This window comes from Crinia signifera, chromosome 6, assembly GCF_055691185.1.
Source record: "Crinia signifera chromosome 6, ASM5569118v1, whole genome shotgun sequence".
NCBI classification, from domain to species: Eukaryota; Metazoa; Chordata; class Amphibia; order Anura; family Myobatrachidae; genus Crinia; species Crinia signifera.
This window is the reverse complement of record NC_139222.1, coordinates 36,986,268-37,012,573: the sequence shown is the minus strand read 5'-3', so window position 1 is coordinate 37,012,573 and position 26,306 is coordinate 36,986,268. Positions and strand designations below refer to the sequence as shown.

The window sequence follows — 26,306 nt, the reverse complement described above, 5'->3', positions numbered from 1 at the left end:
CATACAGATTGACATCAATTGGAGCTACTGTATGGCTACTAGGAAGCATGACATAAAGTTATTGAGGAAGAAGTACAAATCTATTTCCACATTAAAAATGCAACTCGGACGTGGTTGTTGGACCCAGATGCAAAACCAGAGGTGGGATTCAACCGTTTCGCACTGGTTCTGCAGAACCGATACCTAACATACGATCGGTTCTGCAGAACCGGTGGCTAAGGAGCGCTGTGGACACTCACAAGGTACTTGAAGCAGCTGTGACAGCCGGGCAGAGAGCTGCGTGTTGCCCTGCTGTATAATGAAAGCAGGTCCACCACCGTCTGCGGCTATTTTCAATGCTACTGCTGGACCACGAGCCAATAGAAGCTCGCGGTCCAGCAGCCAATAAGGAGCGGCAATGGGGGCTTCTTATTGGCTGCTGGCCGCGAGCTCCTACTGTCTCTCGGTCCAGCGGGAGAATTCAAAATAGCCGCGGACCTGCTTTCAGCACGCAGCTCTCTGCCTGGCTGTCACAGCTGCTCACAGCGCCTCTCCTCTCTATTAGCCGAGCGCTCCATGGTGGCAGTCATCCCTGCAGTCTCCTCCTCCGTGCCAAGCGCTGAGGTGTGGAGTGTGGACCAGGCGGATGACAGAGAACACCTGCAGCAGGGTGAGTGCTCTCACTCCTGGAATCCCTGGCACTGGGACAGATGCCTGTATTTACCGCTGAACAGGTAGAGCCTCTCTGGGACACTCTCCACGATGCTCTCTCTCTCTCTGAGACACTCTCTCTCCCTCCCTGATAGAAGGGGGGGGGGACTTCCAAAAGTTTTTCTATGGGCCCAACAAGTTCTAGTTATGCCTCTGGCAACCAGTATGTATTCCCCCTTGGCAACGAGCATGAAGCCCCCTTGGCATCCAGCATGAAGCCCCTTGCATCGAGCAACACCCCCCTAGCAATGAGCATGTAGGTAAGTGGCACCAGTTTCAAATATGTAATGGGCATCATGGTGTGCGGCATAATGTGTAACTGGTATCACGGCGTGTAGCACAGTGTGTAATGGGCATTACGGTGTGTGGCCTTATGTGTTATTGGCATTATGGCGTGTGGCTTTATGTGCAATGGGCATTAGGACATAGAACCTGTTGTTAATTTATTTGAATCCCACCACTGTGCAAAACTCTTCTCTTCCGACTACCAGAGATAATTCTAAGTGGTTGGGTAGTTTAAAGGAGCTCAAATAAGTTTGAAGCATTCTTTCATAGCTACTTATTAGCGTTCACCAATGGGCTCCCATTGCACAGTCCACCAACAGTGGCGGGTGCTCAGTTACTTGCTGCAGTGCAGTGCCGTGTAGTGCTAGACGGTAGATGTCCAGGCCCTTATCCCCCTTTCACACCAGCCTGAATTCCCAACTAGCGCAAGTGTGCAAGGTTCCCGGGTCAAATTCCTGGGAAAATGTACCGGGAAGTCAACCCTGCTAGATAGGGCATACGGTCATTGGGTTACCAGCAAGTTTTTAGACAGTCATTAGGTCGACACCATTAGGTCTACATGCATCTAGGTCGACATGCAGGAAGGTCGACATGAGTCTAGGTCGACCGGGTCATTAGGTCGACATGGGTTAGGTCGACCGTCAAAAGGTCAAAATGGGGTTTTTCACTGTTTTTTGAGCTGACATGCTGGCAGGCGGTATTTCATGCCCTACCATCCACTAGGGCGTGGTGGGAGAATAAAATAGTGTACCGAGCGTAGCGAGGCACCGTGCCCGAAGCATGGTGAGCGCAGCGAGCCATGAGCGGGGACGCGGTGCACTTTAACCTGTGTCCATGTTGACTTTGTAAACTAGTGCCAACCGTTTTGACTGTCGACCTAATGACCCTGTTGACCTAATGACCCTGTCAACCTAACACATTTTGACCTAGGCACATGTCGACCTAAATGCCTGTTGACCTAATGGTGTGGATCTATAGACTGTCTAACAACTTGCTGGTGACCAACTGATCCACACCCCTAGATAGCAGGGTTGCTCCCGTTACCAGCCCGGGATACAGGCCCATGTGAAAGGTACTTGCCCAGCATCCCGGCTTGCGCCAGCAGTGGCTTGTTTCCAACAAAGGGACGTCGTCTGATCCGGGCAGCAGCGTCCGATCCGGGTAGCGGGTCCAGACTGCAGGGATCCAGGCAGCGGCAGCTGGGCGCTTGTTGCGCTATTTGCCAAGCAGCGGGGCGGGAAGTGCTGCTGGATTTGAAAAGACTGGACGGATGCTCTCAGCCAATTCTCCCTCCCCACTGCCCAGCAAATAGTGCTTTAAGCACCCAGCTGCCGCTGCCCGGATACCCGCAGTCTGGACCACAGACCCCGTCACTCACTGTCTAGACCCCGCCACCTGCTGCCCAGACCCCGCTGCCCCTCTCACACCACAAAACGCAGGGACTAGGCTGGTGTGAAAGGGGCCGACCCAGGAATGCCCCTGCTTGAGTCCTGGACTGTATTATTAAAGGTGTTAGCAGGTCTCCTGGGACAGAGCCAGTTAATTCCGCAGCAGGTGTGCAGCAGAGATATAGATAAGCTGGGTACACACGGTGTAATATATTGCTGAGCAATATATTGCTCAGTGTCTCAGCGATGAACAGGAGACTCTGCCGGGGGAGCTGCAGAGAGAAACAGTGGATCGCAGGAGCAAGTGACCAGCGACCATTAGGAGGCTGAACACGGGAGTGTACACCCGGCGTTTTATCGCTGCAGCACAAATAAATCGCATGCAATTTGCATCTTTAGCCTCGCCCCTCCCACAAAAGCCACAGATCGCGGCAATTTTCCGATGCAGTCAGGGAGATTCGGGGGATGCCGCCGGTATCCGGGAGGGCTGCTCATCTTTCTGGTGGGCCGCCGGGAGGGGAATCCGATTTTCGGGAGCCTCCCGGCAATTCCTGGAGGGTAGGCAACCCTTATATGAACTAGCTTTACCATCTATAGTAAGGGACACAGAAGTTTTCTCACTATTGATGGTAGCCATGGAGTGGACCAATTATTTTCCAGTTTTAGATAAAATTTAAGCCTAAGTTTAATTCTCCTCCTCGTGAACAAAATCTTTGGAGCTCCCCTAAAGGAGAGAGCATCAGCAACTAGGGGAGAAGATGGCTCATAAGACTGTCACCAAAACCCCTACAAAAATGAGTGACACACACACACACACGAAAAACACAAAAAAAGTGTGGTAGACGGTAGAAAAAAGTTGCACAAATGGGAAAAGTAAATAAGCCACAGCCATAAGGCTGGGGATAATAAAAACGTATCCTTGGCCTAGAGTCTAGACCAGGCATGTCCAACGTTGGCCCTCCAGATGTTGTGAAACTACACATCCCAGCATGCTTTGCCACAGTTTTGCTATAAGAGAATGCTAAAACTATTGCAAAGCATGCTGGGATGTGTAGTTTCACAACATCTGGAGGGCCAACGTTGGACATGCCTGGCCTAGAGTCTAGACAAAAGACCAATGCAGAAGGATAATGGTGCATCCCAAACAATTAAGTTGGAAAAGATTAAGCCAGGCCCCAGTGAGATTTGAACTCACGACCCCTGGTTTACAAGACCAGTGCTCTAACCCCTGAGCTATGGAGCCATTGACACATTGGTTGTTGTCTTACTAGTAGATTATGTGACTAAAGGCATCTGGGTAACAAATATGTAAATCATACTGTTAGGGGAAGATTTATTATCATTTGTTTACTAAAATATTTGTATTCACATAATTTAAGTAATGCCTAAAGGTGTTAAAGGGTTTTCGGAGCAGTTGTCATAACCCAACACTTAGGGTCCGATTCAGGATCGCTTGTAGAGAACCAAATTAAGCCCCAGACAATTTCTGCAGGGTGGGGTTAAGACACTCAATAAGCAGACAACGACCCCTGCTAAGTGAGCGGTAGATCCAGGAAGCCGTATTTTGCTGTCAAACGTCCGAAAAGGAAGTTTTCAGAGGTTTTGCTGTTTACCACATATGCCAAAAAAATGGATGGGGGGGGGGGGGGGGGGGGGGTGATATTGTACTAATATTCCCATAATAAATTGTGTACTCCACACCAGATCTATGGAAACATTATCCTTTATTTATTTACATGGCAATACAAGGGATCCACAACACCCAACCATACCCTTTCAGACAGAAAGGTCTGAAAATCCTGGCAAATACATGGCATTTCAAATACCGTGTCATTTTGCCGGGAGCAGCCTGGACCCCCCTTCACACAGAAGAACAAATTACCGGGTTGAAAATTTCTACCCGGTAATTTGCTGAATAAGAGGGGTTTTCAGTGTCAGCGACACGGTTGTCCCATTCTCGCTTTGCTCGACTTGAGCTCAATGATTCAATGTCCCGGCCGCCGAACGGCGAGAAAGGGGCGTGGCCGCGTGTTGAGGGCAGAAATAGACGAGCTCCTGCCGGGATATTTCCGGCTTTTCGCATCCTGAGGAAGCCAGTTACCTGGCGAAACTAGTCGATCAATCGCAAGCATCTGGAACCGCCGATTACCCCTGTATACAAGGAGGACCATCGACGGGAGTCTGCCGGCAGACACTTCCCAGCTCAAACACCCTTTGTTGGAAGAGGTACTGTAGCCCACAGCAGCACTCTCTTAAAGACCTAAGACACTTCCTATCATTTGACCTGAGGACCATGGGGAATACCCCTAAAGACATACCCCAGTGTGTTATCCCATTCCCCCACCCACCCAGTGTATGTGTATACCAGTATTAGCATTGACCTAAGCATCTAACTGGGTTAAAAACTCGTGCACCATTGTGGTTTAACACTGTGATATATTCTTTTAACACCGTGATATTTCTAACTGTAAAAACTGGTTTTACCACTTGTGCATTATTGTTTCTTAACACTGCAATATATTGTTTTAACATTGTGATGTATTTTTTTTAAATGTGAAATACGTATCTTCACTATAAATGTCAGTTTTTGTTCATTCGATCATTTGCTATATTTAAATAAATTATTCATATTCTTTTCAAACATACGTGCTCATCCTCGTTTTTTACCTAAAATATAGTGGTAAAGGTGCATTTGCAACACATAATTAAAGGGTCCCCTAGCGCAGAGTGACACCGCTGAAAAAAAAAAACCTCCGCTCATCATCAAAAGGTATTGGTAGTTTAATTCACACTTTTGCAGATTAAAGACCCATTAACTGTCCACAGCGCTATCTTCCCGCTAACCTACCCCCAGAAACCATTACACTTCCTATTGGAAGTCTGACCTGCCAGTCACCCAAGGCAGTCCCACTGGGAGGTGTTAAAAATTTAAGCCCGTTTCCTGGGCTCATTACCCAGTAAACAGTGCAAAAACTGTGCTGCAGGCATGAAACTTTTTACCCTCTTCAAGCCCTTAGAGCCAGAAGGCCTACAGAGGGGATAAGGGATCTTTGGGTCTCCCCTTAACTAGTTCAGAGGGAACTCTTCAATCCCTGTCCCTGGTGCCAAAAGGCCCGTTAGGGAGGAAGGATCTTCAGGCTTCCCTTCATGACTTTGGGTTGCCCATTGGCCGATATTTCCTCCTGGTGAACAAAATCTTTGACACTCTCCAAAATGAGAGAACCTCAGCAACTAGGGGAGAAGGTGGATCATAAGGGTGTCACCAAATCCACTACCAATAATGAGTGATACACACACACACACACACACATAAAAAACACACACAAAAAGAGTGGTTAAAGGTAGGAAAAAGTTGCATACAAATGGAAACATAAATAAGCCACAGCCACAAGGCTGGGGAAAACAAAAACATATCCTTGGCCTAGCCAAAAGGCCAGTGCAGAAGGAAAATGGTACATCCCTTGTAAGCTTGCAGCAGGGCCCTCTAACCACCAAGTCTGTCTGTTACCCAGTTTGTTTTATCACTGTCTACTATTGTAAAGCGCAACGGAATCTGCTGCGCTACATAAGAAACTGCAAATAAATAAAATAAATAATAAACATCCCGTAAAGTGAATTTTACTTTAAAAATTTTACTCAGGCCCCAGTGAGATTTGAACTCACGACCCCTGGTTTACAAGACCAGTGCTCTAACCCCTGAGCTATGGAGCCATTGACACCTTGATCGTTGTCTTGCTAGCAGATTATGATGACTGGAGGCATTTTGGTAACAAATATGTAAATATTACTGGAAGGGGGTAGATTTATTGACATTGGTTTACTAACATAATGTAATTTCACATAATTTTCACAATATTTTAGTAATATTTTGCATACTGCCCTGGGGCATTTGGGACATCCCTGGGCTTCAGCCCAAGCAGGGGGTATCCTGGAGGGGGGAACCCCTTCATTGGGTGGTCCCCACTTCCCCAGGGTCCATGCCCGGGCTAAACAGTCAGGGTGTTTTAGGCTTTGGCCGGGGAACTAGTGTATATAGTTTCCCCTGGCTGTGGCATTACCCTGCTGGCTGTTTGGTACAGGTACTGGTTGCCAAATTACGGGGGAACCCTATTTATGATGTCCCCCATATTTTGGGAGCCAGGACCAGCCCTTGAGCCTGGTACTGGTTTAGAAATACGTGGGAACCCCAGCGTTTTTGGCCCCTCCATTTCTAAAACCATGACCAGCTCTTTGAGCCTCGGGCTGGTTATAGCCATGGGGGGGACGGGGGACTGATCTGTGCAGGCCGCCGCTTCATATGTATACGTTAGTCGTAAATACAGCCTGTCTATGCTGCTTGTGTTGGGCGGCTGTCCTCACATGACGTCAGCACCCACCCCGAATTCGGCGATCTGCGGCCAAAATAGAAGTTAGTCTAGAATCACTTTTAGTAGCAAACAGGTGAAAAATCATTTGATGGTGAGAGACCATTGAATGATGAATCCGGCCCTATAGTTTCTGCACTCAGCTCATTGCGGCCCATTCGCATGCTCAGTACATCGATAATCGTCCGACCTGCAAATTCGCACAGCAGCGATCAGGTCTGAATTACCCCCGTGTAACATATGTTTACCATTTACAAACACCTTGTGGATATTTTACTAATTTTCCCATAATAAATTGTGTACTCTACACCAGATGTATGGAAACACTGAAAGGGAAACGTAGTAAGCTCCATTCCGCCAATTACTTCTCTGGCTTTGGCTGTGTCGCCATCTGCATAGCGATGCATTGAACAGCAAATGAGAGAACGAGGCAGCAGGGCTGGGAGGAATGAAGAAGGATTGTCACTGATCACTATCACTACTGTACTATATAAAAGGAGCAGTTTCTCTTTATGAGTTTGGCCTCATATGTGAGTGCCTCTGTACTTTCACTTAAATAAATGTCCATTTCAGATCCACACGCTGGACTGTGGATTTACAGGTCGACCAGTGGCGTTTTTTATACCTATGGGCTGCAGGGCTGCAGCCCCCCCAGGTAAAATCCGCCACTGTCTGTGAGACTGCACTGGCTTCACTGTGACTGGCAGTGACTTCCTATTGGAAGTCCGACCTGCCAGTCACCAAGGCAGTCCCATTGGGAGGTGTTACCTCCATCCGGGACGCCTTGTTGCGGGCTGCCGGGCAAAAACGGCAGGTGCGCATGCGCAGTACCTATATAGGTACTGCGCACACGCTGGTCCCGGTGCCTGTAACTTATATTGTACAGGCGCCGGGACCATGATTACTTCTATGGGCTGCTGCCGAAGCAGCCCATAGAAGCTGGCCATATGCGCAGTACATATGTTTGTACGGCGCATGCGCCAGTTCCGGCGCCTGTCATCATAGGACAGGCGCCGGGGACGGGAAGAGGCAGCGACGGCGGCGGTGACAGGGGGAGGGGGGTGCCTGCGGCCACAGGCAGCCCCCCTCCGTGAAAGAGGTAGGAGCCGCCACTGAGGTCGACCATGCACAAATTATTTTATCAGTTTCAGAACAAATTGAAGCCCAAGTTTCCTGGCTTCATTTCCCAGTGAACAGTGCAAAAACTGTACTGAGGGCATGTAAATATGGACCCTCTCCACCCCCTTAGAGCAGTGGTTTTCAACCTTTTTCAGGTCGCGGCACACCGGGCAAGACTTTTGCAACAGTTTTCAGTCAAATATAAGACAATTAATGTAATTACGCACACCTACCCCCACAGCGCAATTATACACACATGTCCCTTTTGTAATTACGCATACCTGCCCCCACAGCGTAATTATACACACATGTCCCCATTGTAATTATGCATACCTGCCCCCACAGCGCAATTATACACACATGTCCCCATTTTAATTACACATACCTGCCCCCACAGCGCAATTATACACACATGTCCCCATTGTAATTACGCACACCTGCCCCCACAGCGTAATTATACACACATGTCCCCATTTTAATTACACATACCTGCCCCCACAGCGCAATTATACACACATGTCCCCATTGTAATTACGCACACCTGCCCCTACAGCGTAATTATACACACATGTCCCCATTGTAGTTATGCACACCTGCCGCCACAGCGCAATTATACACACATGTCCCCATTGTTATTACGCACACCTGCCCCCACAGCATTATTATACACACATGTCCCCATTGTAATTACGCATACCTGCCCCCACAGCGCAATTATACACACATGTCCCCATTTTAATTACACATACCTGCCCCCACAGCGCAATTATACACACATGTCCCCATTGTAATTACGCACACCTGCCCCCACAGCGTAATTATACACACATGTCCCCACTGTAATTACGCACATACCTGCCCCCACAGCGCAATTATACACACATGTCCCCATTGTAATTACACATACCTGCCCCCACAGCGCAATTATACACACATGTCATCATTGTAATTACGCACACCTGCCCCCACAGCGTAATTATACACACATGTCCCCATTGTAATTACGCACACCTGCCCCCACAGCATAATTATACACACATGTCCCCATTGTAATTACGCACACCTGCCCCCACAGCGTAATTATACACACATGTCCCCATTGTAATTACGCACACCTGCCCCCACAGCGTAATTATACACACATGTCCCCATTGTAATTGCACCTACCTGACCCTACAGCGTAATTATACACACATGTCCCCATTGTAATTGCACCTACCTGCCCCCACAGTGTAATTATACACACATGTCCCCATTGTAATTACGCACACCTGCCCCACAGCGTAATTATACACACATGTCCCCATTGTAATTACGCACACCTGCCCCACAGCGCAATTATACACACATGTCCCCATTTTAATTACACATACCTGCCCCCACAGCGCAATTATACACACATGTCCCCATTGTAATTACGCACACCTGCCCCCACAGCGTAATTATACACACATGTCCCCACTGTAATTACGCACATACCTGCCCCCACAGCGCAATTATACACACATGTCCCCATTGTAATTACACATACCTGCCCCCACAGCGCAATTATACACACATGTCATCATTGTAATTACGCACACCTGCCCCCACAGCGTAATTATACACACATGTCCCCATTGTAATTACGCACACCTGCCCCCACAGCATAATTATACACACATGTCCCCATTGTAATTACGCACACCTGCCCCCACAGCGTAATTATACACACATGTCCCCATTGTAATTACGCACACCTGCCCCCACAGCGTAATTATACACACATGTCCCCATTGTAATTGCACCTACCTGACCCTACAGCGTAATTATACACACATTTCCCCATTGTAATTGCACCTACCTGCCCCCACAGTGTAATTATACACACATGTCCCCATTGTAATTACGCACACCTGCCCCACAGCGTAATTATACACACATGTCCCCATTGTAATTACGCACACCTGCCCCACAGCGTAATTATACACACATGTCCCCATTGTAATTACGCATACCTGCCCCCACAGCGTAATTATACACATATGTCCTCATTGTAATTTCACCTACCTGCCCCCACAGTGTAATTATACACACATGTCCCCATTGTAATTACACATACCTGCCCCCACAGTGTAATTATACACACATGTCCCCATTGTAATTATGCACACCTGCCCCCACAGCGTAATTATACACACATGTCCCCATTGTAATTACGCACACCTGCCCCCACAGCGTAATTATACACACATGTCCCCATTGTAATTACACCTACCTGCCCCCACAGCGTAATTATACACACATGTCCCCATTGTAATTACACACACCTGCCCCCACAGCGTAATTATACACACATGTCCCCATTGTAATTACACACACCTGCCCCCACAGCGTAATTATACACACATGTCCCCATTGTAATTACGCACACCTGCCCCCACAGCGTAATTATACACACATGTCCCCATTGTAATTACGCACACCTGCCCCACAGCGTAATTATACACACATGTCCCCATTGTAATTACACATACCTGCCCCCACAGCGTAATTATACACACATGTCCCCATTGTAATTACGCACACCTGCCCCACAGCGTAATTATACACACATGTCCCCATTGTAATTACGCACACCTGCCCCCACAGCGTAATTATACACACATGTCCCCATTGTAATTACACACACCTGCCCCCACAGCGTAATTATACACACATGTCCACATTGTAATTACGCACACCTGCCCCCACAGTGTAATTATACACACATGTCCCCATTGTAATTACGCACACCTGCCCCCACAGTGTAATTATACACACATGTCCCCATTGTAATTACGCACACCTGCCCCCACAGTGTAATTATACACACATGTCCCCATTGTAATTACGCACACCTGCCCCCACAGTGTAATTATACACACATGTCCCCATTGTAATTACGCACACCTGCCCCCACAGTGTAATTATCCCTCATTGTAATTCCACACACCTGCCCCCCCCTTAGTTATTCCACACACCTGCCCCCCCCTTAGTTATTCCACACACCTTCCCCCCCTTAGTTTTTCCACATACCTGCCCCCCTTAGTTATTCCACACACCTTCCCCCCCTTAGTTATTCCACACACCTGCCCCCCTTAGTTATTCCACACACCTGCTCCCCCTTAGTTATTCCACATACCTGCCCCCCTTATTTATTCCACACACCTTCCCCCCCTTAGTTATTCCACACACCTGCCCCCCTTAGTTATTCCACACACCTGCCCCCCTTAGTTATTCCACACACCTACCCCCCTTAGTTATTCCACATACCTGCCCCTCCTTTATTATTCCAAGCACCAGCTCCCTTTAAAAATGCCACACACTAATGCCCCTCCTTTACCTCCAGGACAGGTATTCAAAACATACATTGCACACTTAAAATGGCTCAGACACAGTGGCGTAGCTACAGGGGTCGCAGCGGTCGCACCTGCGACCGGGCCCCTGAGCCAGGGGGGCCCAGCCCCCGCCACTGTCCGGCCTGGTTACTCAGAGGTCAAACCTCCGCTCCGAGTCCTCATCTCAGCTCTCACTAGGCTGCCAGCAGCACTGCAATAGCTGCCGGTGCGCCTATGTTTCCGGCCACCAGCCCGTCAGCTACGGCTGCCCCTGCCTTCCCCTGCACACAGAGACAGACGCTAGAAGTCATAATTCACCTCTAGCGTCTGACAGGAAGCGCAGCTCTGCACTTCCTGGTAACGCGGCTGCAGAGCTGTGCTCCCTGTCAGAGACGCTGGAAGTGAAAAATGACTCTAGCGTCTGTCTCTCTCTGCGCAGGGTAAGGCAGGGGCAGCAACAGCAGCGTACGGGCGGGAGGCTGGGGTGGGCACATACGTATTAACCCCTTGGCAACGAGCTAGAACCCCTGGCAACGGGAATAAACCCCCCTTGGCAATGAGCATTAACCCCTGATAAAAAAATTTTTAACCACTTGGCAACATCCAATAACCCCTGGCAACACATATTAACCCCTTGGCAACGAGCAAGAACCCATGGCAACGGACATTAACCCCCCTTGGCAATGATGTATTAAAATATAAACAGACCGAGATTTTAATTTTGTTGTATGTAGGGGGCCCCAAGGTGACCTTTCGCACCAGGGCCCATGAACCCTTAGCTACGCCCCTGCTCAGACAGTCCTGTCTGTGGCGGCCTTCTGCGCATGCGCCAGGATGCGCCTGGTGCCTGCAACGCATAGGATAACCTAATGGGCACAGGCACATCCCGGCGTCAGCTCCATAGGTCAGCGCTGCGCGCGCACACATCGCTGCGCCGAGGACGATTCGCCTGCCCCCCCCTTGTCCTGGTGAGTCGCCGTGACCCGCTGTCCTGCGGCACACTGGTTGAAAATCACTGCCTGCCTTAGAGCCTACTCAGGGGAAAAGGGATCTTTGGTCTCTCCGTGCCTGAGCTCAGTAACACACACACATTAAAAACACATAAAGGTGTGGTGAAAGGTAGAAAAAAGTTGCATACAAATGGGAAAAATAAATAAGCCACAGCCACAGGGCTTGGGATAATAAAAACGTATCTTTGGCCTAGCCAAAAGGACAGTGCAGCAGGAAAAGGATGCATCTTGAAAAGTGAAGTTCTTATTTGTAGGTTTGAAAAATTCAAGGTAGGCCCCAGTGAGATTTGAACTCACGACCCCTGGTTTACAAGACCAGTGCTCTAACCCCTGAGCTATGGAGCCATTTACTGTACACTATAATAGTTGTCTTGTTAGCAGATTTTGGTGACTGAGGCATCTGGGTGACAAATATGTAAATAACACTGTAAGGGGGAACTTACTAAAATATTGCAGGGTTGCCGACTTTCAAATGCTCCTCTCCGGGAGAAGCCTGGAGAGGAGACTTTCATTACCTATTCGGGGGGCTTGACTGTGACATCATTAAGCCCCGCCCCTATTATGGGAAATAGAAGAAATCACTGATCTCCATGAAGGGGGCGGGGCTAAAATGACACGAGTGTGTCATTTTAGCTCCACCCCCTCCTCTGAGACCCGCGGATTGCGGCATTTAAATGCCCCCTGATATCGGGAGGGTTGCCCACCCTTCCGGGGGGCCGGGGGGTCGGCAACCCTGAAATATTGTGAAAAGTGGGTTTTCACATAATTTTCACATTATTTTAGTAATGCCTAAAGGTGTTAAAGGATTTTTTGGAGCAGTTGTCGTGAATCAACACTATGGGTGAAATGTAATAGCATGAGAGATACAGAAAGTGAGAGATTTGGTAAGAAATATACAGTTTTTTTAAAGTGGCAATCATTTACACTGCAAAATCAAACTGATTTTGCAGTGTAAATGATTGTCGATTTAAAAACACTGGCGATTTCTTACCAAATCTCTCACTTTCTGTATCTCTCATCCTATTACATTTCCCCCAGGCAGTTTTCAGAGATTTTGCTGCTTACCACATATGCATCAAGTTCCAAAATCGACCTGGGGGAGGGGGGGGGTACGCCATCTTAAAATTATGTTACATACCTCCCAACTTTGCATCCCCCTGGATCAGGACCATGCGCGGCTATGAAAAGGGGGCGTGGCCTGGCGGGATGATGCATCCTAAGGCCGCGCCCCCAGTTGTCACCGCTCTGCGTCGCTGAATAGATGCTGTGTCTATTCTCTTCATGCTTGGGGGGACTCCCAACTGCCCCCCCCCCCCACTGCTGGACAATGGCGGCCCCAGGCGGGATGCGGGAATGTCCCCAAATACCGGGACGTTCCCGCGTTAAGCGGGACAGTTGGGAGGTATGATGTTACACATGATTTTACGATGGCATCACCCCCATGTCCATTTCGGAATTTGATGCATATGCGTTAAGCAGTAAAACCTTTATTTGGTATGCACGGAAGGGCTACATGGGTCCTAAACTCAGAAGTCCCCACATCCCAAAGAACTTATCATTGTGTGGGGTACTTGTTTCCTAGCACGGCGCCACGATTTCCATTGCAGTGCATCGCATCGAATGCAATATAGCGGCATGCGATACATGCGATGCGATGTGATTTTTAATTGTACAAGCACCCTGATGGGTGCTTACAATGTTAAATGCACCCCCATTGTCAACGCCACCCCCACTATCAACGCCAACCCGAAGCGTGGAGAGTGCAGCGAACCCGCGAGGGGCGTCGGTGTGCGTCCTCCGACCTTTTCATACCCCCACTATGCACGTCGGCGTGAATTTGATCTTATATAGAGGGGCGAATGCAGCGAACCACCGAGCCCGAAGCGTGGCGAGCACAGCGAGCCCCGCGTGGGGCTGCGGATTACTTAACATGTATTCCGCACCCCCTCGCGGGGCTCGCTGTGCTCGCCACACTTCGGGCTCGGTGGCTCGCTGCGCATGCCACAATATCTAAAATCAACTCCACGCCGACGTGGATAGTGGGGGTATGAAAAGGTCGGAGGACATGTACTGCCGCCCCTCGCGGGCTCGCTGCGGTCGCCACGCTTTGGGTTTGCATTTATAGTGTGGGTGGCGTTGACAATGGGGGTGCATTTAACATTGTAAGCACCCATCAGGGTGGTTGTACAATTAAAATTCGCATAGCATCGCATGCCATTTGCTGGCATGCGATGCTATGCGATATTTAATTGTACATTCTGGGTCATTTACCCGAATATAGCATCGCATACCATCGCATACCTTATGGCATGGTATGCGATGGGCGCCGTGCTAGGAAACAAGTACCAGAGATAAAGTACCAACCAATCAGCTCCTGTCATATTTCATAAAAGTCCCATTAAACAGCAGGTTACCACCACCAGTTGACAACTTCCTGTCAATCACCCTGCGAATGGCTAGCAAAGGAAAAAATAAGCAGGATTCCTTCGCTAACAGGCAACACACATGTTCATTGTGGACCATTCGCATGCCCAGTACATCGATAATCGTCCGATGTGCGTATTCGCACAGCAGCGATCATGTCTGAATTACCCCATGATACATACAGGGTTTGTATAAAAAGTAATGAGACCTATTTTTTATGAAGTGACTGAACTTTGCAGCGCGCATGCTTCAGGCGGGTTCGATGGAAGGGGAAGTCAGCTTCAACATGCACCGAGTGTCAGTCACCTACGAGCTTCCGCGCCGTTCGTATCATGGTTTTAGTGGACCCCTGTCCCTAGGCTCGGTTAAAGCTTAAAAATGCAATGTTCTATCAAACAGAGCTATGCCATGTGTGGGCAGCGGTGTAGCTAGGTGCCATGGTGCCCGGAGCAAGGGCATATTTCGCGCCCCCCCCCCTCCTCCCGGTAATGAATTGGGGGCGTGGCTAACATGTGTTGGCATGTTACATTTGAAATATTTAAGACACTGTAACAGAATCTGCTGCGCTATATAAGACACTGTAACGGAATCTGCTGCGCTATATAAGACACTGTAACGGAATCTGCTGCGCTATATAAGACACTGTAACGGAATCTGCTGCGCTATATAAGACACTGTAACGGAATCTGCTGCTCTATATAAGACACTGTAATGGAATCTGCTGCGCTATATAAGACACTGTAACGGAATCTGCTGCGCTATATAAGACACTGTAACGGAATCTGCTGCGCTATATAAAACACTGTAACAGAATCTGCTGCTCTATATAAGACATTGTAACGGAATCTGCTGCGCTATATAAGACACTGTAACAGAAACTGCTGCGCTATATAAGACACTGTAACGGAATCTGCTGCGCTATATCAGACACTGTAACGGAATCTGCTGTGCTATATAAGACACTGTAACGGAATCTGCTGCGCTACATAAGACGCTGTAACGGAATCTGCTGCGCTACATAAGACGCTGTAACGGAATCTGCTGCGCTATATAAGACACTGTAACGGAATCTGCTGCGCTATATAAGACACTGTAACGGAATCTGCTGCGCTATATAAGACACTGTAACGGAATCTACTGCACTATATAAGACATTAACAGAATCTGCAGCGCTATATAAGATACTGTAACGGAATCTGTTGCGCTATATAAGACACTGTAACGGAACCTGCTGCGCTATATAAGACACTGTAACGGAATCTGCTGCACTATATAAAACACTGTCACGGAATCTGCTGCGCTATATAAAACACTGTCACGGAATCTGCTGCGCTATATAAGACGCTGTAACGGAATCTGCTGCGGTATATAAGATGCTGTAACGGAATCTGCTGCGCTATATAAGACACTGTAACGGAATCTGCTGCGCTATATAAGACACTGTAACGGAATCTGCTGCTCTATATAAGACATTGTAACGGAATCTGCTGCGCTATATAAGACACTGTAACGGAATCTGCTGCGCTATATAAGACACTGTAACGGAATCTGCTGCGCTATATAAGACACTGTAACGGAATCTGCTGCTCTATATAAGACACTGTAATGGAATCTGCTGCGCTATATAAGACACTGTAACGGAATCTGCTGCGCTATATAAGACACTGTAACGGAATCTGCTGCGCTATATAAAACACTGTAACAGAATCTGCTGCTCTATATAAGACATTGTAACGGAATCTGCTGCGCTATATAAGACACTGTAACGAAAACTGCTGCGCTATATAAGACACTGTAACGGAATCTGCTGCGCTATATCAGACACTGTAACGGAATCTGCTGTGCTATATAAGACACTGTAACGGAATCTGCTGCGCTACATAAGACGCTGTAACGGAATCTGCTGCGCTACATAAGACGCTGTAACGGAATCTGCTGCGCTATATAAGACACTGTAACGGAATCTGCTGCGCTATATAAGACACTGTAACGGAATCTGCTGCGCTATATAAGACACTGTAACGGAATCTACTGCACTATATAAGACATTAACAGAATCTGCAGCGCTATATAAGATACTGTAACGGAATCTGTTGCGCTATATAAGACACTGTAACGGAACCTGCTGCGCTATATAAGACACTGTAACGGAATCTGCTGCACTATATAAAACACTGTCACGGAATCTGCTGCGCTATATAAAACACTGTCACGGAATCTGCTGCGCTATATAAGACGCTGTAACGGAATCTGCTGCACTATATAAGATGCTGTAACGGAATCTGCTGCGCTATATAAGACACTGTAACGGAATCTGCTGCGCTATATAAGACGCTGTAACGGAATCTGCTGCGCTATATAAGACACTGTAACGGAATCTGCTGCGCTATATAAGACGCTGTAACGGAATCTGCTGCACTATATAAGATGCTGTAACGGAATCTGCTGCGCTATATAAGACACTGTAACGGAATCTGCTGCGCTATATAAGACGCTGTAACGGAATCTGCTGCGCTATATAAGACGCTGTAACGGAATCTGCTGCACTATATAAGACACTGTCACGGAATCTGCAGTGCTATATAAGACACTAACGGAATCTGTAGCGCTATATAAGACGCTGTAACGGAATCCGCTGCGCTATATAAGACGCTGTAACGGAATCTGCTTCGCTATATAAGACACTTTAACGGAATCTGCTGCGCTATATAAGACGCTGTAACGGAATCTGCTGCGCTATATAAGACACTGTGGTGGAACTCTGGGAGGCAATTGAGGCTCCCGCCACCTGGGCACTAAGCCCAGAGGGGTCACTTTTGGTCCTTCACAATGCTGGCTCAGGGAGCAAGTATACCCTGGGGCCCCTCGCCAACCACGATTCTTTACACTTCTGCCGTTGGTCCAGGCTGAGAGAAGCGGGTACGCCGCAAACCAAGGCAGAAACCGCCCGACCAGCAGCGCGGTTCCTGCCGAGGACACTTTAGCACCGGCCACAGTGACAGCCCCCCCAGGCCGGCAGCAGCGTGGAGTCTTCCAGCCCTGACGGCAGTGACAGCATATTCCGCCCCACCAAGCAGCAGCAGGTGGCAGCGACATGATTTGCCCTGAGTTAACAATGCAGTGCCTGTCAGAAGCACTGTAGCACCGGCGACAGTGACAGGGCTCTCATACCATCAGCAGTGTGGTACCTACCAGCGGCAGTGACAGGAGAGGAGACAGCCCCTGCCCGAATGGCAGCAGCTCCAACCACGCGGCTAACAGCATCAGGAGTCAGCTGCCAGCTAGCGGTAAGCTGACTTACAACACTGACGGAGCGGCAGCAGAAATCCTCCTCTGCGCTGCCTGGAAGCCGGACCGAGCAGCAGCAGCAGGAGGCAGGCGCCGGCACACGCTGCCGCCGTTACGTTAGTGTAGGTCAGGACAGGAAACGGAATATACTTCCGTGGATGATTTGCGGAGGGAGGGTGGGCCGGTGGCGCCATTCCACCAATCTGCGCCCGGAGCATGAGCTCCGTGGCTCCGCCCTCCCTATGCCTCTGTGTGTGGGACTTGGAAAATCGGCTATTGAAACTTTGGCCATGATCCAGAAAATGCATTGCCGCCAATTGGAAGCTGCGCCATGACAATGCACCAAGCCACACCTGCTTCATAGTCAACGACAACTTGGCTTGGAACGGCATCACAACACTTCCCCAGCAAACCTCCCGTGGAGCAGAAGGGCTCCCGATCTGGCCCCAGATGACTTTTTCCTGTTCCCCTGAGTGAAGACAGCCTCAAAGGACACTGCCATGGGACCGTAGCAGAGATCAAAGCAGCTTTGATGCGCTTCTTTAAGGACATTCCGGAAAAGGAATTCCAGGGCGCCTTCCAAGCATGGACAACTCGTTGGCAGAAGTATGTAGATGCACAAGGGTCTTATTTTGAAGAATTTTAATTGTTTGTAGCGATATCTTCAATAAATACTTTTTCTCATTACTTTTTATCCAAACCCTGTATGTTTACCATTAATAAACACCTTGTGGATATTCTACTAATTTTCCCATAATGAATTGTGTACTCTACACCAGATGTATGGAAACATTGAAAGTAAACCGTCTAAGCTCCTTTCCTCCAATGACTTCCCTGGCTTTGGCTGTCTGGTATACAGGGCCTTATTCTAGTTCACTCTTTCTGACAAAATCCTTCTTAGATGGACAAAACCATGTGCACTGCAGGTGGGGCAGATGTAACATGTGCAGAGAGAAGTAGATTTGGGTGGGGTTTTACTTCAAAGTGAGATCTATATTGCAGTGTAAAAATAAAACAGCCAGTATTTACCCTGCACAGAAACAAAAAAAACACCCAAATCTAATTCTCTCTGTACATTTAAAAATATGCCCCCCCTGCAGTGCACATGGTTTTGTCCATCTAAGAATGATTTTGTCAGAAAGAGTGAACTAGAATAAGGCCCACAGTCATTGGGGTGACACATATAGGCTGGTTTCACACACTCCGGCTCCTGCCGGACGGTGAAATCCCGCACGGCCAGGGAGCCGTGCCGCACACAGTAGTTTATCATGGAGGGGATGGCCACAGCCCGGCAGCTGTCCCTTCCAGTGGCGGGATCCGGCTGCAGCCATGCGGCCGGGCCGTTGCCATCCCGTGTGAATGGACACAATAGTGTCCATTCACAACTAATGTGTGCGGCATGCTCCCTGGCCGTGCAGGATTTCTCCGTCCGGCAGAAGCCGGAGTGTGTGAAACCGGCCATAAGGTCCACATGCATTAGGTTGACCACTGAAGGTCAACATGGTTGGAAGGTCAACACAAGCATTAGGCCGACAATTGCTTAATGGTTTGATCTCATATGTGAGTGCATCCGTACTTTATTATTATTATCATTTATTTATATGGCAATACAATGTATCCGTAGCACCCGATTACAAAGTACATAAACAAATATGCAAAATAGGAAACAACAATTACAGGGTACATAAACAACCCTGGAATCCCGAATCTGAGATTCTCCACAGGGACTATACCTCCTAATCCACCCAAGCAGTTTCCAAATCCTTCCTTCCTGCAGCCTGACTCTAACCACTGAAACCCGATGCCGAAACCTAACCCACCCCCCTCCAGCCTAACTGCACCCCACCCTGCAGCCTAACCCTAAGTGCCCTAACTAGTGCCTAGACCTAACCCCCCATCCCCGGCCATGCATGGCCACTCCCTGCATATTCTCCTTTCGGGATGCCAGGTGTTGGTATTTCGGCATCTTGACATCTTCCCAGTTCTGGCAAGGATCTTCTGAAGGCAGTTAAGATGCCGCTGTCGTTATTCTGACCGCCATCATGCTAACAGCTGGGATGTTGACTACATCTCACATTTACAGCCATGCCCCAAATTATCCCACAGACTGTGTTCATAATTCATAGTAAAGAGACTGCTATAACAGTGGATGATGTGGTGGCAGGAGTGACATATCAAAAGAGGGCTTAGGTACTAGGGGTTCTCATGTAAGCAAGTTGGTATGGATTTCTTTGAGACTTATTTATTTATTTATTATTTATTTATTTATTAACAGTTTCTTATATAGCGCAGCATATTCCGTTGCGCTTTACAATAGCAGACAGTGATACAACAAAACAGGGTATTTACAGACAGTCAAAAAGTTAGGAGGGCCCTGCTCGCAAGCTTACAATCTATAGGGAAATAGGCATTGATACATAAGGATAGATACTGTATTCTTTATTGCATCGATTCCACCAGAACGCAAGGTTCTATGACTGGTTCTGGAATTTGATAAGCTTGCTTGAAGAGATGAGTTTTATGGGAACGCTTATAGGTTTGGAGACTGGAGGAGAGTCTTATTGTGCTTGGGAGGGCATTCCACAGAGTGGGTGCAGCCCGAAGAAAGTCCTGCAGTCGGGAATGGGAGCGAGTAATGAGTGTGGATGAGAGACGCAGATCTTGGGAGGAGCGTAGAGGTCGTGTTGGATGATATTTTGAGATAAGAGAAGATATGTATGTTGGTGTAGTTTGGTTTATGGCTTTGTGTGTAAGTAAAATATTTTTTTATTGAATACGGTAGAATACAGGTAACCAATGAAGTGACTGACAGAGTAGCTTTGCAGACGATGAACGTCTGGCTAGGAAGATTAGCCTTGCTGCTGCATTCATAATGGACTGTAGTGGTGAGAGTCTGTATTGGGGAAGGCCAATAAGGAGACTATTGCAATAATCAATGCGTGAGATGATGAGAGCATGGATTAGAGTTTTTGCAGTGTCTTGTGAAAGGTAAGGGCGAATTTTAAATATGTTTTTTAGGTGCATGTGGCATGATTTTGAGACAGATTGAATGTGGGGTACAAAGGAAAGTTCTGAGTCAAGGATAATACCTAGGCAGCGAGCTTGAGAGGTAGGAGTGATTGTCATCTTCTCAACAGCGATAGAGATATCAGGTTGGTAACTACTATTTATTGGCGGAAATATAATTAATTCTGTTTTTGAGATATTAAGGTTGAGGTGGCGAGATGACATCCAGGATGAAACAGCAGAAAGGCATTCAGAGACACGGCTCAATACAGATGGGGACAGGTCCGGGGAGGATAGGTAGAGCTGAGTATCATCCGCATACAGATGATACTGAAATCCAAAGGAGCTGATTAGTTTGCCAAGAGATGAGGTATAGATTGAGAAAAGCAGGGGACCTAAAACTGAACCCTGAGGTACTCCAACTGAAAGAGGTAGCGAAGAGGAGGTAGAATCAGAGAAACGAACACTAAAGGAGCGGTTAGAGAGGTAGGATGAGAACCAAGAGAGGGCTGTGTCTTTAAGACCTATGGATTGTAGTGTTTGTATGAGAAGTGTGTGGTCAACAGTGTCAAAAGCAGCAGAGAGATCTAGAAGAATTAGTAGTGAGTAGTGGCCTTTAGACTTAGCAGTGACCAGATCATTCACAACTTTAGTCATTGCTGTCTCTGTGGAGTGTTGGGCACGAAAGCCTGACTGATGCGGGTCCATTAAGTTGTGCGAGTTAAGAAAGTGTGTGAGGCGAGTATAAGCAAGTCTTTCAAGTAGTTTGGAGGTGCATGGAAGTTGAGAAATGGGACGGTAGTTTGAGAGAGAGCTTGGATCAGAATTCTGTTTTTTCAGAATCGGAGTAATAACTGCTTGTTTAAACAATGAAGGAAAGACACCAGTAGAGAAAGAGAGGTTACAGATTTTAGTTAAGATTGGAATGAGCACAGGAGACAGAGATTTACTTATTTGCGAGGGTATAGGGTTAAGAGGAGAGGTAGTAGAGTGGGAGGCAGAGAAAAGTGCAGATACTTCATCTTCATTTGTGGGATCAAAAGAAGCAAATGCTTCAGAGGGCTCAGGAATGGAATTGAGCATATCACCAACTGAGTTGGAGCATACCAATTCATCTCTGATCTTGTCAATCTTATCCCTGAAGTAGGAAGCAAAATCTTGTGCTTGGATAGTGGTTGGTGGCTTGGGTGAGGGAGGGTTGAGAAGGGATTTAAATGTATTAAAAAGACGTTTTGGGTTAGAAGCTTGAGCAGAAATGAGAGTTTGGAAATATGTTTGTTTGGCAGTTTCCAGGGCATAACTATAATACTGTTAGATATTCTTATATGTAAAGAAATCCATTGGACTGTGAGATTTACGCCATTTACGCTCAGCTTTGCGTGAGATATTTTGTAGGTGTCTCATTAATTTAGAGTGCCACGGTTGGCGTCTAGGCCTACGTGGAGTGTGGTGGGTAACTGGAGCCACTTCATCCAGGGCTGTTTTGAGGGTTAGGTTTAGGTGTGATACCGCCATCTCAGGAGTAGTGAATGCAGAAATAGGAGCAAGCTGTTGTTGCAGTGAGGAGGAGAGTACTTGAAAATTAATATCATTAATATTTCTGCGGGCTTGAGGTGGATTAAAGGATTTCTGTGTTTTTGAGTTAGAAGTACTAGAGGACAGCATGCAGGTGATAAGGTTGTGAAGATGAGAGAGGGAAAGGAGAATTGGTGAATTCCGACACTGAGCCCAGCTTAGTGAATATCAGATCAAGACAGTGGCCATCCCGATGAGTAGAGGAGTCAGTCCATTGGGAGAGGCCGAGAGAGGAGGTTAGAGAGAGTAGTTTGGAGGCATGAGCAGCAGATTTTGGGCTATCAATAGCAAGGTTAAAGTCACCCATGATGATGGTTGAGATGTCAGCGGAAAGGAAGTGAGGGAGCCAGGCAGAAAAATCTTCCAGAAATCGTGTTGGCTGCCCAGGTGGGCGATAGATAGCTGCAACACGCAGCGAGAAAGGAGTGTAAGTTCTGATGGAATGTACTTCAAATGATGTGAATGTGAGTGATGGAACCTGTGGTATAACTGTGTATGTGAAGGATTGGGATAGTAATATTCCAACCCCACCTCCTTTGCTGTCACCAGGCCTGGGTGTGTGTGTGTGAAGTGGAGAGCACCGTGTGATAGGGCTGCAGGGGAGGCTGTGTCTGATTGTGAGAGCCATGTTTCTGTTATAGCCAGCAGGTTGAAGTTGTTTGAAATGAAGAGGTCGTTGATGGATGTTAATTTGTTGCCAACAGAGTGTGCATTCCATAACGCACATTTTAGTGATTTGGGGGATGAAGGGAGAAATTTGATGTTTATGAGGTTAGCTGGATTACTATGTTCCTGAGAGTTAGGTGCCTGCGAGCGGGGCAAGCAGCTGGGGCCTGGATTAAGTGAAATGTCACCAGCTAATAGAAGCAGTAGAAAGAGATAGGTGTAGCTGCAGGTGGTTTGTGAATGTTGTTTCTGGCGACAGTTTGTGGATGTTATTGTCAATGTAGAGAGATATGTAAAACTCTCATGAGTGTTAATCTCATGAGACTTGGGGCCTTATTCTAGTTCACTCTTTCTGACAAAATCCTTCTTAGATGGACACAACCATGTGCACTACAGGGGGGCAGATGTAACTTTTGCAGAGAGAATTAGATTTGGGTGAGTTATTTTGTTTCTGTGCAGGGTAAATACAAACTGCTTTATTTTTCCACTGCAATATAGATCTCACTTTGAATTAAAATCCCACTCAAATGTAATCCTCTCTGTACAAGTTACATCTGCCCCACCCGCAGTGCACTTGATCTCAGCAGAGGCAGGGTATCATAATGAGTTTCAGCAGATAAAGGTGGTAACTTGGGAGAGGCCCAATGTTTTGTTCAACTGATACCTATATAAATTTAAAGAATTATCAACTTTGCAATGCTCTTGAAACTAATTAAGAAATGTAATAATTACTCATATTAGGAGATTGTATGAATAGCTCATTTTTATTGTCTTGTAACGACAAATGTTACTGCCACAGTTGTCAAAAAATTACCTGAGTAAAAATTTCTGCAGGTCATCTAAGATACATTCAATATTAAATAATTCTTAGACTAATACATTTTGTATTAGTTTAAAAGACAGCATAAAATCTGTGTCCTGCGCTAGCCGGGACTCGAACCCGGGTCGCAAGAATGGGAATCTTGCATGATACCCCTACAGTACTAGCGCTTTAGACTGCTGTATAGAACAAACAACGCGAACACAAGTCAATTGATGATATTTCACCTAAACTGCACAATGTGGCTTTCCTTTTCAAGCGAAATTGTACTAACTGCACTGCTGCATAGATTTTTCGGTACTTATGTATTATCTGGGCTCCCATGTTAAATGCACCCCATTTTTTCATACCCCTACTATCCAACTACGCATGGAGTTGATTTTATATAGTGTGGCGAGCGCAGCGAGCCACCGTGCCCGAAGCGTGGCGAGCGCAGCGAGCCCCGCGAGGGGACGCGGTCTCATAAGAAAAACGGGAGCCCAGATATTACATAAGTACCGATTTTTCTAATTGAACAATATATTTCTTTGCTTCATTAAATTTCAATGTAGCCGTCCTTTTCAAGTAACATTGTGCTAAATGCACCTCGGTCTAGAATTCCCAAATTATGAAATATATTGTTTTGTTCAACTGATACATATACAAATGTCAAGAAATGTCATGTTATTTACTTTGCAATGCTCTTGAAACTACTTAAGAAATGTAATTTTACTCATATTAGAAGATTGTATGAATAGCTTATTTGTATTGTCTTTTAACAACAAATGTTACTGCCACAGTTGTCAAAAAATTCTGTGTGTAAAAATTTCTGCAGGTCATGTAAGATACATTCAATATTAAATAATTCTTAGACTAATACATTTTGTATTAGTTTAAAAGAAAGCATAAAATCTGTTTCCTGCGCTAGCCGGGACTCGAACCCGGGTCACAAAAATGGGAATCTTGCATGATACCCCTACACTACTAGCACTTTAGACTGCCGTAGAGTGCATACAACGCGAACGCAAATCAATTGATGATATTTCACCAAAACTGCACAATGTGGCTTTCCTTTTCAAGCGAAATTGTACTAACTGCACTGCTGCATAGATTTTTCAAATTAAACCATAGATTTCTTTGCTTCATGAAATTTCAATGTCGCCGTCCTTTTCCAGTAACATTATGCTAATTGCACCTCAGTCTAGAATTCCCAAATTATAAAATATATTGTTTTGTTCAACTGATACATATGCAAATTTCAAGAAATGTCATGTTATTAACTTTGCAATGCTCTTGAAACTAATTAAGAAATGTAATTTTACTCATATTAGAAGATTGTATGAATAGCTTATTTTTATTGTCTTTTAACAACAAATGTTACTGCCACAGTTGTCAAAAAATTCTGTGTGTAAAATTTTCTGCAGGTCATGTAAGATACATTCAATATTAAATAATTCTTAGACTAATACATTTTGTATTAGTTTAAAAGAAAGCATAAAATCTGTTTCCTGCGCTAGCCGGGACTCGAACCCGGGTCGCAAGAATGGGAATCTTGCATGATACCCCTATACTACTAGCGATTTAGACTGCCATAGAGTACATACAACGTAAACACAAATCAATTGATGATATTTCACCAAAACTGCACAATGTGGCTTTCCTTTTCAAGCAAAATTGTACTAACTGCACTGCTGCATAGATTTTTCTAATTAAACCATAGATTTCTTTGCTTCATGAAATTTCAATGTAGCTGTCCTTTTCAAGTAACATTATGCTAATTGCACCTCAGTCTAGAATTCCCAAATTATGAAATAAATTGTTTTGTTCAACTGATACATATGCAAATGTCAAGAAATGTCATGTTATTAACTTTGCAATGCTCTTGAAACTAATTAAGAAATGTAATTTTACTCATATTAGAAGATTGTATGAATAGCTTATTTTTATTGTCTTTTACAACAAATGTTACTGCCACAGTTGTCAAAAAATTCTGTGTGTAAAAATTTCTGCAGGTCATGTAAGATACATTCAATATTAAATAATTCTTAGACTAATACATTTTGTATTAGTTTAAAAGGAAGCATAAAATCTGTTTCCTGCGCTAGCCGGGACTCAAACCCGGGTCGCAAGAATGAGAATCTTGCATGATACCCCTACACTACTAGCGCTTTAGACTGCCATAGAGTACATACACCGCGAACGCAAATCAATTGATGATATTTCACCAAAACTGCACAATGTGGCTTTCCTTTTCAATCGAAATTGTACTAACTGCACTGCTGCATAGATTTTTCTAATTAAACCATAGATTTCTTTGCTTCATGAAATTTCAA

General features: G+C 46.4%; 7 non-coding genes across 7 annotated transcripts; all 7 read right to left on the bottom strand.

The window, feature by feature from the left end:
* Positions 1-3,533: 3,533 nt before the first annotated feature.
* On the bottom strand, positions 3,534-3,606 carry TRNAT-UGU (transfer RNA threonine (anticodon UGU)). The gene has a single exon. It is a non-coding gene; the product is annotated as a tRNA-Thr (tRNA).
* Positions 3,607-6,001: 2,395 nt separating this feature from the next.
* TRNAT-UGU (transfer RNA threonine (anticodon UGU)) lies at positions 6,002-6,074 on the bottom strand. Its single transcript has one exon. It is a non-coding gene; the product is annotated as a tRNA-Thr (tRNA).
* A 6,413-nt stretch (positions 6,075-12,487) lies between these two features.
* On the bottom strand, positions 12,488-12,560 carry TRNAT-UGU (transfer RNA threonine (anticodon UGU)). Its single transcript has one exon. It is a non-coding gene; the product is annotated as a tRNA-Thr (tRNA).
* Positions 12,561-24,093: 11,533 nt separating this feature from the next.
* On the bottom strand, positions 24,094-24,164 carry TRNAG-CCC (transfer RNA glycine (anticodon CCC)). Its single transcript has one exon. It is a non-coding gene; the product is annotated as a tRNA-Gly (tRNA).
* A 729-nt stretch (positions 24,165-24,893) lies between these two features.
* Positions 24,894-24,964, bottom strand: TRNAG-CCC (transfer RNA glycine (anticodon CCC)). Its single transcript has one exon. It is a non-coding gene; the product is annotated as a tRNA-Gly (tRNA).
* A 518-nt stretch (positions 24,965-25,482) lies between these two features.
* On the bottom strand, positions 25,483-25,553 carry TRNAG-CCC (transfer RNA glycine (anticodon CCC)). Its single transcript has one exon. It is a non-coding gene; the product is annotated as a tRNA-Gly (tRNA).
* Positions 25,554-26,070: 517 nt separating this feature from the next.
* Positions 26,071-26,141, bottom strand: TRNAE-CUC (transfer RNA glutamic acid (anticodon CUC)). Its single transcript has one exon. It is a non-coding gene; the product is annotated as a tRNA-Glu (tRNA).
* Between the last annotated feature and the right edge of the window lie 165 nt (positions 26,142-26,306).